The sequence below is a fragment of the Acipenser ruthenus genome, chromosome 1 (genome assembly GCF_902713425.1).
Source record: "Acipenser ruthenus chromosome 1, fAciRut3.2 maternal haplotype, whole genome shotgun sequence".
NCBI lineage: Eukaryota > Metazoa > Chordata > Actinopteri > Acipenseriformes > Acipenseridae > Acipenser > Acipenser ruthenus.
This window is the reverse complement of record NC_081189.1, coordinates 119924411-119938590: the sequence shown is the minus strand read 5'-3', so window position 1 is coordinate 119938590 and position 14180 is coordinate 119924411.

The following is a 14180-nucleotide window of genomic DNA, read 5'->3' as shown; positions in this document are numbered from 1 at the left end:
ATGGGTCACACAATACCTGAATAGATATTTAAGAGTATTGTTACCTAGCCTGAAAAGCAGTCACTTTCAGCATTCTGTTACCTTGTGTTTCTCCGAGTGTCAGGGCCCCCAACCTTGATGGATAAATACTGAGAGCTGAGGGCTCCAGGTGCAGTCTTGTAGTTTCTTAGAGTCTGAGCGAGCAGGGATCCGCGGTCAGGGGATAGCGCAGAGGGATAACGCAGGGAGCAGAGCAGGGGCTAACGCAGGGGGCAGAGCAGGGGCTAACGCAGGGGGCAGAGCAGGGGCTAACGCAGGGGGCAGAGCAGGGGGCAAGGAGCTAACGCTTACAGTCGGCTTTTATACTTTTCAAACAAAGAGATTATTTGAATTTCCCGCTGCATGCTCCGATTGGCTATTTGGTAGCGAATGGGCTTGAAATCTTGATTGATTGCTCCCCCCTTCATCTGTCTGATTAGTTCATTATCATAATCTGGAAAGGGGAAACTTTTAAAACGTGCATAACTTTTGCTAAATAATTCAGATTTTATTCTGAATTCCTGTTATTTTTACCATAAGAAATTTCATTTCTTTAGACACCAAACATGTTGGGTTGCGACTTTGGTTAGACATTGGAAAGTTTAATTCTCTTAGGGATTTATTACCTGGGTTATTCTATACTTGTTAGGCAATTTAAGAATAAAAACACTTGCATCTTGTACTCATAGTGGTATTAAATCAACATGATTTGAAATTTGTCTTAAATCTCTAAATCTTCAAGGTATTTAAAGTGTTAATTTTCCTCTCTTTCAGACTCCTATGTTAGGCCACCATTCTCTCACTAGACTGGGTAATTCAATCGCAGAGACGAGTTTGATTAGCCTTTTGTTTCCTGAGTGCTGATGCATTCAATGTGTTAGGTTGATCGTTATCGCTAGGCAAAGCTAAGTTCATTCAATGTAGATTCCTGTTAATATACAATATCATAAGAACATAAGAGAGTCCACGACATTTGCAATATATAATGTCTATGTAACCTACAACGTGCGGAGGTGTAATGATATATTTTTCGGAACCCCGCTACTTACTCTTTAAGAAAGTCAGTATACAAACATTTCTGCTAATGTTTTCACCAGAGACATGAGAAAAGTGACTCATATCACGATCATGGCATTTGCAGGGAAGACTAAAAGACGATAATGTGCATATGTGAAGGATGGACACTTGAGATATAAATACAATATATCTAGGCTTAAATGAAATGAACAACCTACTACAGCAGCTGTACCCAAACAATTCAGTCTTCTATGCTCAGTGCTAGGCTTCATTTTGTTTATATGCCAGTCCTGATGGGCAAAGGCAGAATGCCAGTGCTGAATCACTGGAGCAGGAGTCAGAGGATGGGGTTCAAGCTGAAACACTGGAGCAGAGTCAGAGGATGGGGTTCAAGCTGAAACACTGGAGCAGGAGTCAGAGGATGGGGTTCAAGCTGAAACACTGGAGCAGGAGTCAGAGGATGGGGTTCAAGCTGAAACACTGGAGCAGGAGTCAGAGGATGGGGTTCAAGCTGAAACACTGGAGCAGGAGTCAGAGGATGGGGTTCAAGCTGAAACACTGGAGCAGAGTCAGAGGATGGGGTTCAAGCTGAAACACTGGAGCAGGAGTCAGAGGATGGGGTTCAAGCTAAAACACTGGAGCAGGAGTCAGAGGATGGGGTTCAAGCTGAAACACTAGAGCAGGAGTCAGAGGATGGGGTTCAAGCTGAAACACTGGAGCAGGAGTCAGAGGATGGGGTTCAAGCTGAAACACTGGAGCACGAGAGACGATAAGTTTCAAGCTGAAACACTGGAGCAGGAGTCAGAGGGTGAGGTTCAAGCTGAAACACTGGAGCAGGAGTCAGAGGGTGAGGTTCATACTGAAACAGTGAAGCAGGAGAGACGATAGGCTTCAAGCTGAAACACTGGAGCAGAGTCAGATGATGGGGTTCAAGCTGAAACACAAGCAGGAATAAGAGGATGGGGTTCAAGCTGAAACACTGGAGCAGGAGTCAGAGGATGGGGTTCAAGCTGAAACACTGGAGCAGAGTCAGAGGATGGGGTTCAAGCTGAAACACAAGCAGGAATCAGAGGGTGGGGTTCAAGCTGAAACACTGGAGCAGAGTCAGAGGATGGGGTTCAAGCTGAAACACGAGCAGGAGTCAGAGGATGGGGTTCAAGCTGAAACATTGGAGCAGGAGTCAGAGGATGGGGTTCAAGCTGAAACATTGGAGCAGGAGTCAGAGGATGGGGTTCAAGCTGAAACAGTGGAGCAGGAGAGACGATAGGTTTCAAGCTGAAACACTGGAGCAGGAGTCAGAGGGTGAGGTTCAAGCTGAAACACTGGAGCAGGAGTCAGAGGATGGGGTTCAAGCTGAAACACTAGAGCAGGAATCAGAGGATGGGGTTCAAGCTGAAACAGTGGAGCAGGAGAGACGATAGGTTTCAAGCTGAAACACTGGAGCAGGAGTCAGAGGGTGAGGTTCAAGCTGAAACACTGGAGCAGGAGTCAGAGGATGGGGTTCAAGCTGAAACACTGGAGCAGAGTCAGAGGATGGGGTTCAAGCTGAAACACTGGAGCAGAGTCAGAGGATGGGGTTCAAGCTGAAACACTAGAGCAGGAGTCAGAGGATGGGGTTCAAGCTGAAACACTGGAGCAGGAGTCAGAGGATGGGGTTCAAGCTGAAACACTGGAGCAGATTCAGAGGATGGGGTTCAAGCTGAAACACTGGAGCAGGAGTCAGAGGATGGGGTTCAAGCTGAAACACTGGAGCAGGAGTCAGAGGATGGGGTTCAAGCTGAAACACTGGAGCAGGAGTCAGAGGATGGGGTTCAAGCTGAAACACTGGAGCAGGAGTCAGAGGATGGGGTTCAAGCTGAAACACTGGAGCAGGAGTCAGAGGATGGTGTTCAAGCTGAAACACTGGAGCAGGAGTCAGAGGATGGGGTTCAAGCTGAAACACGAGCAATAGTCAGAGGATGGGCTTCAAGCTGAAACACGAGCAATAGTCAGAGGATGGGGTTCAAGATGAAACAGTGGAGCAGGAGATATGATAGGGTTCAAGATGAAACACTGGAGCAGGAGTCAGAGGATGGGGTTCAAGCTGAATCACTGGAGCAGAGTCAGAGGATGGGGTTCAAGCTGAAACACTAGAGCAGGAGTCAGAAGATGGGGTTCAAGCTGAAACAGTGGAGCAGGAGAGACGATAGGTTTCAAGCTGAAACACTGGACCAGGAGTCAGAGGGTGAGGTTCAAGCTGAAACACTGGAGCAGGAGTCAGAGGGTGAGGTTCATCCTTAAACAGTGAAGCAGGAGAGACGATAGGCTTCAAGTTGAAACACTGGAGCAGAGTCAGAGGATGGGGTTCAAGCTGAAACACGAGCAGGAATCAGAGGATGGGGTTCAAGCTGAAACACTGGAGCAGGAGTCAGAGGGTGAGGTTCAAGCTGAAACACTGGAGCAGAGTCAGAGGATGGGGTTCAAGCTGAAACACAAGCAGGAATCAGAGGATGGGGTTCAAGCTGAAACACGAGCAGGAATCAGAGGATGGGGTTCAAGCTGAAACACTGGAGCAGGAGTCAGAGGATGGTGTTCAAGCTGAAACATTGAAGCAGGAGAGAGGATGGGGCTCAAGCTGAAACATGAGCAGGAGTCAGAGGATGGGATAATTAAGCATATTTGCACTGAAGAATAGATTACCACAAAATAAATAATTTACAAAAATAAACACTATATAGTATGTTCACAACCTTCATGGTTTTTTATGTAGTTGGAGATTTAAAATGTTAACTAAACTGGCACTTACACAGGGAACCCCAATCACAACTCACAAAAAGAATGGACCCCTCTTCAAAAATAGGTAGATAGATTTTAAGAAGCAATACCTTTCTTGAGTGCAGTTAGGATATTTGTTCTTAATTTGTAGAATGAAAACATATTGGTAATCATATGAAAGAAAATGTGTTGGCAATGTTAAATGAGGTTGCTGGAGGTGACTTTGACATTAGCAGAGTTGCTAAGGAATTGGGTTTATGAGGTTGCTGGAGGTGACTTTGACATTAGTAGAGTTGCTAAGGAATTGAGTTTAGAATGATTTAAGTGATAAAGCATGTGCAATAATGCATGGGGAAAGAACATTTGGTAAACAATTAAGTACAGTAACCTTGTAAAGGGGAGTAGTTAGTGGTTGGTTGCACCTGAGTGGAGTAATAGCTGAATATCTCATTTCTATAAATAGCAAGATAATAGAAACTGTATTCATGTGGTCTCTGATCCTACTAGAGTATTCACAACTCTCCACAGTGTTGGCCTTCTACAATCTTGCCATATTAAAAGCACAGACAAGTATAATAAAGCAGGGTGGAAGTATGATAAAGCCTAGGGAAGCAGACACATTGCTGTGCAGGGATTGTGAATGTATGAACAGCAGCATTGACTCTGCTCAGTAATCAGGACGTCATGGGATTCGGAGCATTCCACTGTGTCAGGACGTCATGGGATTCAGAGCATTCCACTGTGTCAGGACGTCATGGGATTCAGAGCATTCCACTGTGTCAGGACGTCATGGGATTCAGAGCACTCCACTGTGTCAGGACGTCATGGGATTCAGAGCACTCCACTGTGTCAGGACATCATGGGATTCAGAGCATTCCCATGTTAGGACGTCATGGGATTCAGAGCATTCCACTGTGTCAGGACGTCGTGGGATTCAGAGCATTCCACTGTGTCAGGACGTCATGGGATTCAGAGCATTCCACTGTGTCAGGACGTCATGGGATTCAGAGCACTCCACTGTGTCAGGACATCATGGGATTCAGAGCATTCCACTCTGTCAGGACCTCATGGGATTCAGAGCATTCCCATGTCAGGACGTCATGGGATTCAGAGCATTCCACTGTGTCAGGACGTCATGGGATTCAGAGCATTCCACTGTGTCAGGACTTCATGGGATTCAGAGCACTCCACTGTGTCAGGACGTCATGGGATTCAGAGCATTCCACTCTGTCAGGACCTCATGGGATTCAGAGCATTCCCATTTCAGGACGTCATGGGATTCAGAGCACTCCACTGTGTCAGGACGTCATGGGATTCAGAGCATTGCACTGTGTCAGGACGTCATGGGATTCAGAGCATTCTCATTTCAGGACGTCATGGGATTCAGAGCACTCCACTGTGTCAGGACGTCATGGGATTCAGAGCATTCCACTCTGTCAGGACCTCATGGGATTCAGAGCATTCCCATGTCAGGACGTCATGGGATTCAGAGCATTCCACTGTGTCAGGACGTCATGGGATTCAGAGCATTCCTATGTCAGGAGTGGCTTCCAATCTGAAGGGAATGGATCCTGTCACTCACTGCAGAATCCCATTAAGCCAGTGCCAATAGATGATGCAAAAATCAAACATGGTGTCTTAAAAGCATAGGAAACTGTAATAAAGTACAGTGAAAGCATGGTAAAGCACAGGTAAGCATTGTAAAGCACAGAGAGGCATGGCAAATACACAGTATACTTATGCGAAAAGCATGGACAAATCTGTGCCATTAGTTTTAACTAAACTAAACACAACTACAGACTATTGACATTTGCTAAAATGCATGTAAGAAAAACGGCTTCTGATTCATGTTGTTTATTTTTATTATCATTACTATTCAGAATGTGGGAAGCTCTTCACAAACCTGTGTAACCGCACACCACCACGCACTTTTTGTTTTTTTCAAACCACCTTTCTTTTAAGAAGTAAACCCGGCTGCTCTTGCATTGGAACACCTGTGTCCTGCGAGAAGGAGGGAAGCCCAGCTGTCAGGTCTGCTCCTGAAAGCCAGGTGAAATCCACGGGAAGTTGAACCTTCGGTCTGTACTTCTGATGATTAAATGTTAAAGCTTTTATTACATTCTCCATCTTTGGGAAATACAAGTCAAGTGTTCTTCACTGGAGAGCTCATTGTCCACGGATCCCATGTCTTCATTTTCTTATAGAAATGTAGCGATGACTCACGCACTTCAGAGGTTCATCCATTTTAGGGCTGAGGAGGAGGCTGGTGTAGCTCAGCTGTCACTTGAAGCACACGGATGAGTTCTCAGAGATGAAGGGTGTTTTGTATTCATTTAATTTAATGAATTATCCACAGCAGAGGTGAGAGACAGCCGGCACCCCATGTGACACACAGCTGCAGTTTAATCTATTGCTTTGGCCAAAGGCTTAGCAATACTTATATATGAACATCATTTTGATTTTTTATTTGACATCATGTAATCAAACAAACTACAAAATGATATTGCAAAGGTCTACCGGAAACCATAGATTTAGAAATGTCATATATTTTCCATTTTCTAGATGCATATGGAAAACTACAAAGCAGTATATAATTTAATATGTTAACCTAACATTATTCAACTGGTTTCATTCAACTTTCTGAAGCAAAATGAGTTAATTCTATAGGGTGATGCAAAACCTTCAGCCACAGCTGTAAAGGGAGAGTGCAGTAAAGTCAATTTAACCATACTTTATTATTATTTATTTCTTAGCAGACGCCCTTATCCAGGACGACTTACAATCGTAAGCTGGAATTGTAGCTAATAACCAGCGTTAATACTGTTTACAGCGATGGAAAAAAGAACGGGAAGTCAGTGAGTAAAATGAACAGGCATGTTTATTCACACAGATCAGGAACCAACGCACACTACAACCCCAACCAGGCCTCCACTCTCCTACACGCAGCTCAGGAGGACCTGGCTGGGGACAATTAGGCATGTAATAATAAACAAAGTAATCCATGTATGTAAATTCAGTACAGAGAACACCAATACAGATACAGACATAACACAACCAATGAGAACGAGATACAGACATAACACAACCAATAAGAATGAAAACACTCGGTGTACAGTCCTGGAGCTACGCCCCTCTGCTCCTGCTGCAGCTGCTGTCTCTGACTGCGCTGGCCTGAATGGCGTACCACTACGATGCACTGGATTCAATCTGTTCAGCTTCAGCTCAGCATCCACTCTGTCACCCCAGGGCCCCCGAAACGAGGTCTTCAATCTCATTCATAGGGGACTATCATGCTGTGAACATTTGAATGAAAACTACAGTTATGGGAAGCAGTCATGTAAAAGAGCAATATCCATTTGCTTTCGTTAACAAAACACAACTGCAATAGTCTTTAAATGCCTCACTAACAGAGAACACTATTGGGAAAGGACAAAGGACTTGATCACAGAAGAAACTGGATAAGGTCCTATCAGGCTCTGAAGATCTAGTAGAGGTGACTGTCCCACAAAAGATGTTAGAAGCCTAGTCTTCGAATGGGGAAAATTTCGGGTTAATGGGTGTGCTCAAGCAGGCTAGCCAAGTGAAAGGTAAACATTTTTATTTATTCTAATCAACTCAGCTTTCTTCTAAAATCTATCCAGGTGTATTTCCCAGCTGTTACATGCTGGTTAAACAATCATTTGTTATGGAAGAAACTCAAACCAGTTTAAATGTGTTATTATATTATATTCATCAAATATCTTCAAACCCATTGTTGAATCACTGCCTACATATGTAAAGGACTACACAGTTTCTACAAATATAGGACCAATTCAAAGAACACTATCACTGTGATAATCATATTCTGTTTACAATGGACATTAAAAGCCTCTACACTGTTATCCCCAACAGTGAAGGTTTAAGAGCTTTAAAACACTTCCTTGATGAATGGATAGTGAAGGAGCCCCAAACAGATATCCTTTTGAGACTAGCTGAACATGTGCTCACTTTGAATGGTTTTTCTTTTAATGGAGATTTTTACACTCAAGTAAGAGGTGTCAGCATGGGAACTAAAATGGGACCATCATATGCCTGCCTTTTTGTAGGATCAGTTGAGAACACATTTTTGCAGCAATGCAATGGTAACACACTGAAACTCCACCTCAGATACATTGATGACATCTTTGGAATTTCAACTACCTCTTATGAAGATTTGAAACAGTTCCTTCAGTCAGCATCAAATTCCCACCCAGCTTTAGAATACACATGGGACATCTCAGAGACCGGCACCAGTAGATCATTTCTAGACATTTCCATCACACCACTATTCACTACAAAGCTACCGACTCTCATTCATATCTACAATATGACTCCTCACACCCAAAGGCTTGCCGTGATTCAATTCCCTATTCCCAACTTTTAAGACTCAGACATAGTTGCAGTGATGATCAAGGCTTTTTCATTCAAATTGACGAAATGTGTGGATTTTTTGCAAATTGCGGTTTTCCAGACAAGATCATCAACAGTGCTGAAATCCGTGTTTCGTGTTTAGACAGAAAGCATGTTTTACAAACCACTAAAAAACACACAATGAACAGAATTTCACACTTACCATCCCACCAACAGAGAAGTACAGAAAATTGTGCAAATAAATTTAAAAATTCTACAGCAAGATCCATCTACAGCACCTATTTTTAAAACTCCTCCACTAATGTCCTATAGAAGAGACAAGAATCTCAAAGAATACGTGGTCCACAGTGAAATTCACTCTTCTGCAGAACCTTTAAAAGGCACAGTCCCATGCAACAGACCACGATGTATGACATGCAACTATATTAACTCCCAAAGTGAGATCAGAGGTCCTAAATCATCACTCCACATCCACCAGCCCTTTACATGTACTTCTGAAGGAGTAGTGTACTGCATCATTAGCACAAAATGCAACCAACTATACACTGGGGAAACCAAAAGACGTTTAGCAGATCATTTTGTGGAACATTTACGAAGCATTTGAATCAATACCTTGACATTTCCAGTAGCCCGACACTACAACAGCAATCATCACACTGCCTTCAATGTTGTACACTGCAGTTTATATATATATATATATATATATATATATATATATATATATATATATATATATATATATATATATGATAGATGGGCTTCAGTGAGTTACAGGAAGATATCAGGTTTATGTGACCATAAGGTCGAGTAGTTTATAAACTGTCATAGAAACCTGAGATGGAATTATTTTCCTGTAACTGACTGAAGCCCATCTATTATTTTTTTTATAATACAGGAATATCTGTAATAAAAAAAGACAATAAACAGGTGTTAAGGTTCAAATTGCAAGTGAATTTAATTAATAATAGCAACGGAAATTAAGTCAATATTAAAGAATCTTAAATATAATTTCCTTTTTGATAATTCATGAACGGTGAATTAAGCTGGGTAGATAATGAACTGCATAAAATAACGTATTTTTAAGGAAAAGGTGTTTCAATGGGGTGTGCTTTTTCTTTTCTTAGTCGCTGTTGAGAAGAAGATTATTTGTCTTTCTTGCTTGTTTGGTGCTCCCATTGATGGAGGATGATTGTAAATCATCACAGAGACAGATTTGTTAAAAAGTGCCTATAAAAACCACAAATTGTGGCTGTTGTCGAGTGATTGAAAACAAGACATTTTGTGTTTGAAAGTGGTCTCGGGGTGCACAGGAGTCAAATATGGGTCAAAGGTCAAGTATAATCTTATAGACGAATATGCCATTTTGATGTCACTACTATGATATTATGCCTTTTTTTCGAATGGCTCAGGATGCAAATATAGCCTTCATCCATATATATATATATATATATATATATATATATATATATATATATATATATATATATATATATATATATATATATATATATATACATACAGTCAACTCCAAAATTATTGGCACCCTTGATAATGATGAGCAAAAAAGACTGTATAAAATAAACAACACAGGTAATGAGCTATATGTTATGCTCAAATATATGGGAAAACCATATTCTTTTATTCTAAAACAATTGCTCAGAGAAAAAAGTTTTTTATTAACAAGTAATAAAAAATGTTCTCAAAAAGATAGGTGTCAGAATTATTGGCACCCCTAAAGATTCTTATAAATAAAATCAAACAAAATTAAATCTGCATTAACATTCTACTTCTTTAAGTTCATCTCTGTCTTAAGGAACTGTATTGTGGCCTTCCATGGCTTCCTGTTTCACTGGGGTATAAAAATGAGGTAACACGCATATGAAATCCATTTGTCATCCATCACCATGGGGAAAGGCAAATAACTCACAAATGAAAAGAGACAAAATGGTTGTTGACCTTCATAAATGAGGCGATGGGTACAAAACAATAGCTAAAAACGAAATATACAGTGGCTCTCAAAAGTATGCACCCCCCTTGGACTTTTCCACATTTTATTGTGTTACAGCATGGAATCAAAATCGATTTAATTAGGAGTTTTTGTCACTGATCAACACAAAAAAAGTCCATAATGTCAAAGTGAAAAATAAAACCTACAAATTGTTCTAAATGAATTACAAATATAAAACAGAAAATAATTGACTGCATAAGTATTCACCCCCTTTGCTATGACACACCTAAATAAGCTCTGGTTCTTTAGAAGTCGCATAATTCGTTTAATGGAGTCCACCTGTTTGCAATTAAGGTGTTTCACATGATTTCAGGTTAAATATACCTGTCTCTGGGAGGTCCCACAGTTGGTTATTACATTTCCTAACAAAAACTACATCATGAAGACGAAGGAACATTCAAAGCAAATCCGGAATAAGGTTCATCAAAAGCACCAATCAGGGGTAGGATATAAGAACATTTCCAAGGCATTGAATATCCCCCAGAGCACAGTAAAGTCCATTATTAAGAAATGGAGAGTATATGGCACAACTGTGAATCTGTCTAGAACAGGCCGTCCTCAAAAACTGAGTATCCGGGCGAGAAGGGCACTAGTCAGGGAGGCCACCAAGAGGCCTATGGCAACTCTAAAGGAGTTACAGTCTTCCACGGCTGAGCTGGGAGGCACTGTGCATACGGCAACAATAGCCCGGGTGCTTCACAAAACTGGCCTTTATGGGAGAGTGGCAAATAGAAAGCCATTGTTGAAAAAAACTCACATCAAATCTCGGCTAGAGTTTGCCAGAAGGCATGTGGGAGACTCTGAGACCAAGTGGAAGAAGATTCTATGGTCTGATGAGACCAAAATAGAGCTTTTTGGCCTCAATGCTAAGTGCTATGTTTGGCGCAAACCTAACACCGGACATCATCCTGAGAACACCATCCCTACCGTGAAGCATGGTGGTGGCAGCATCATGCTATGGGGATGCTTCTCTGCGTCAGGGCCTGGAAAGCTTGTGAAGATAGAGGGCAAAATGGATGCACTAAAGTACAGAGAAATCCTGGAGGAAAACCTGCTGAAGTCTGCAAGAGACCTGGGACTTGGGAGAAGATTCATCTTCCAGCAGGACAATGACCCCAAACATACAGCCAAAGCCACACTGGAGTGGCTTAAAAACAAAAAGGTCCTGGAGTGGCCCAGTCAAAGCCCGGACCTCAATCCAATTGAGAATATGTGGAAAGAGTTGAAAATTGCTGTTCACCAAAGGTCCCCATCCAAATTGACAAAGCTTGAGCAATTTTGCAAAGAAGAATGGGCAAAAATTGCAGTGTCCAGATGTGCAAAGCTGGTAGAGACTTATCCAAATAGACTCATGGCTGTAATTGCTGCCAAAGGTGCCTCTACCAAATATTGACTCAAGGGGGTGAATACTTATGCAATCAATTATTTTCTGTTTTGTATTTGTAATTAATTTAGAACAATTTGTAGATTTTATTTTTCACTTTGACATTATGGACTTTTTTTGTGTTGATCAGTGGCAGAAACTCCTAATTAAATCCATTTTGATTCCATGTTGTAACACAATAAAATGTGGAAAAGTCCAAGGGGGGTGAATACTTTTGAGAGCCACTGTATTTGGAAAAGACAATAAGATGAAATAGTATAAACTGTAACTTTAACAACTAAGTTTGTAACCTCGTTCTCACCTGCTTGTAGTACAAGCAATGCTGGAAATGACTCATTGGTAAAAACCAAAAAGCCATCCTCTCTATAATGAGCGATCTCATTAACATTAATGAATGAAATACCTTTCAGATAACAGAAGGCAGAAGTTTATATTAAAATAAACATTTTTCTATATATCACAAAAATGAATTCGATCCTGGCAAGAAGAGATGGAGGCACAGAGCGTAGGGTGGTTTAGAGAATTAAGCTAAAGATTGGTCTAAAATAATGAGTATTAGAAAATGCTTATGGTAGTGTTTCATATTAATCAACACTAAAAGAGGCCAAAAGGTAGGTCGTCTTAAAACCTGCTTCAACTGGATTCTGTATGAACAGAAAAAGGGGTCAAACTTAGTTCAGTCAGAATAATACTATTGCATTCTAATATACAAATGGTAGCCTGTATTTAGATGTAAACAACTGGACCTTCCACTAAAAGCTTAAAAAACTTCATAACAGATCAATGAAGTAAAATAATATTACAATTTCTAGGAGCAACTGTTATACTGAACTGAATTAGAAATACATCTTGTGATGCCATTTAAAGTTAAACTGTTGAAAGAACATATTGAGAGTTCATTAAAACATATGTGTGACATTGACAATGTTGTGAACAAAGAGTTGACCGGATCCTTCTAGAATATATTATTAACTCAAAGATAAGAACTGTCAAGGCAGATTGATGATGAGATTTAATTGGGACTTCTGAGGAAAAATCCTATATAAGCCCAGAGCAAGACTCCATTCGATACCATTGATCTTGCTCTTGCAAGCTGACGTGATTCATGCTCTGAGGTCTCTGAAAAACTGATTGCTGTTTGGTCCGTAGTTAGAAGTCTCTGCCTTTTGAATGCAGTTTTTATTTTTCATATACAGTGGCTCTCAAAAGTATTCACCCCCCTTGGACTTTTCCACATTTTATTGTGTTACAACATGGAATCAAAATGGATTTAATTAGGAGTTTTTGCCACTGATCAACACAAAAAAGGTCCATAATGTCAAAGTGAAAAATAAAATCTACAAATTGTTCTAAATTAATTACAAATACAAAACAGAAAATAATTGATTGCATAAGTATTCACCCCCTTGAGTCAATATTTGGTAGCAATTACAGCCATGAGTCTATTTGGATAAGTCTCTACCAGCTTTGCACATCTGGACACTGCAATTTCTGGCCATTCTTCTTTGCAAAATTGCTCAAGCTCCGTCATGTTGGATGGGGACCTTTGGTGAACAGCAATTTTCAACTCTTTCCACATATTCTTAATTGGATTGAGGTCCGGGCTTTGACTGGGCCACTCCAGGACCTTTTTGTTTTTAAGCCACTCCAGTGTGGCTTTGGCTGTATGTTTGGGGTCATTGTCCTGCTGGAAGATGAATCTTCTCCCAAGGTCTCTTGCAGACTTCAGCAGGTTTTCCTCCAGGATTTCTCTGTACTTTGCTGCATCCATTTTGCCCTCTATCTTCACAAGCTTTCCAGGCCCTGACCCAGTGAAGCATCCCCATAGCATGATGCTACCACCATGCTTCACGGTAGGGATGGTGTTCTCAGGATGATGTGCAGTGTTAGGTTTGCGCCAAACATAACGCTTAGCGTTGATGCCAAAAAGCTCTATTTAGGTCTCATCAGACCATAGAATCTTCTTCCACTTGGTCTCAGAGTCTCCCACATGCCTTCTGGCAAACTCTAGCTGAGATTTGATGCGAGTTTTTTTCAACAATGGCTTTCTATTTGCCACTCTCCCATAAAGGAGAGTGGAAGACTGTAACTCCTTTAGAGTTGCCATAGGCCTCTTGGTGGCCTCCTTGACTACTGCCCTTCTCGCCCGGATACTCAGTTTTTGAGGACGGCCTGTTCTAGACAGATTCACAGTTGTGCCATATTCTCTCCATTTCTTAATAATGGACTTTACTGTACTCCGGGGGATATTCAATGCCATGAAAATGTTCTTATATCCTACCCCTGATTGGTGCTTTTGATGAACCTTATTCCGGATTTGCTTTGAATGTTCCTTCGTCTTCATGATGTAGTTTTTGTTAGGAAATGTACTAACCAGCTGTGGGACCTCCCAGAGACAGGTGTATTTAACCTGAAATCATGTGAAACACCTTAATTGCACACAGGTGGACTCCATTCAACTAATTATGTGACTTCTAAAGACATTTGGTTGCACCAGAGCTTATTTAGGTGTGTCATAGCAAAGGGGGTGAATACTTATGCAATCAATTATTTTCTGTTTTATATTTGTAATTCATTTAGAACAATTTGTAGGTTTTATTTTTCACTTTG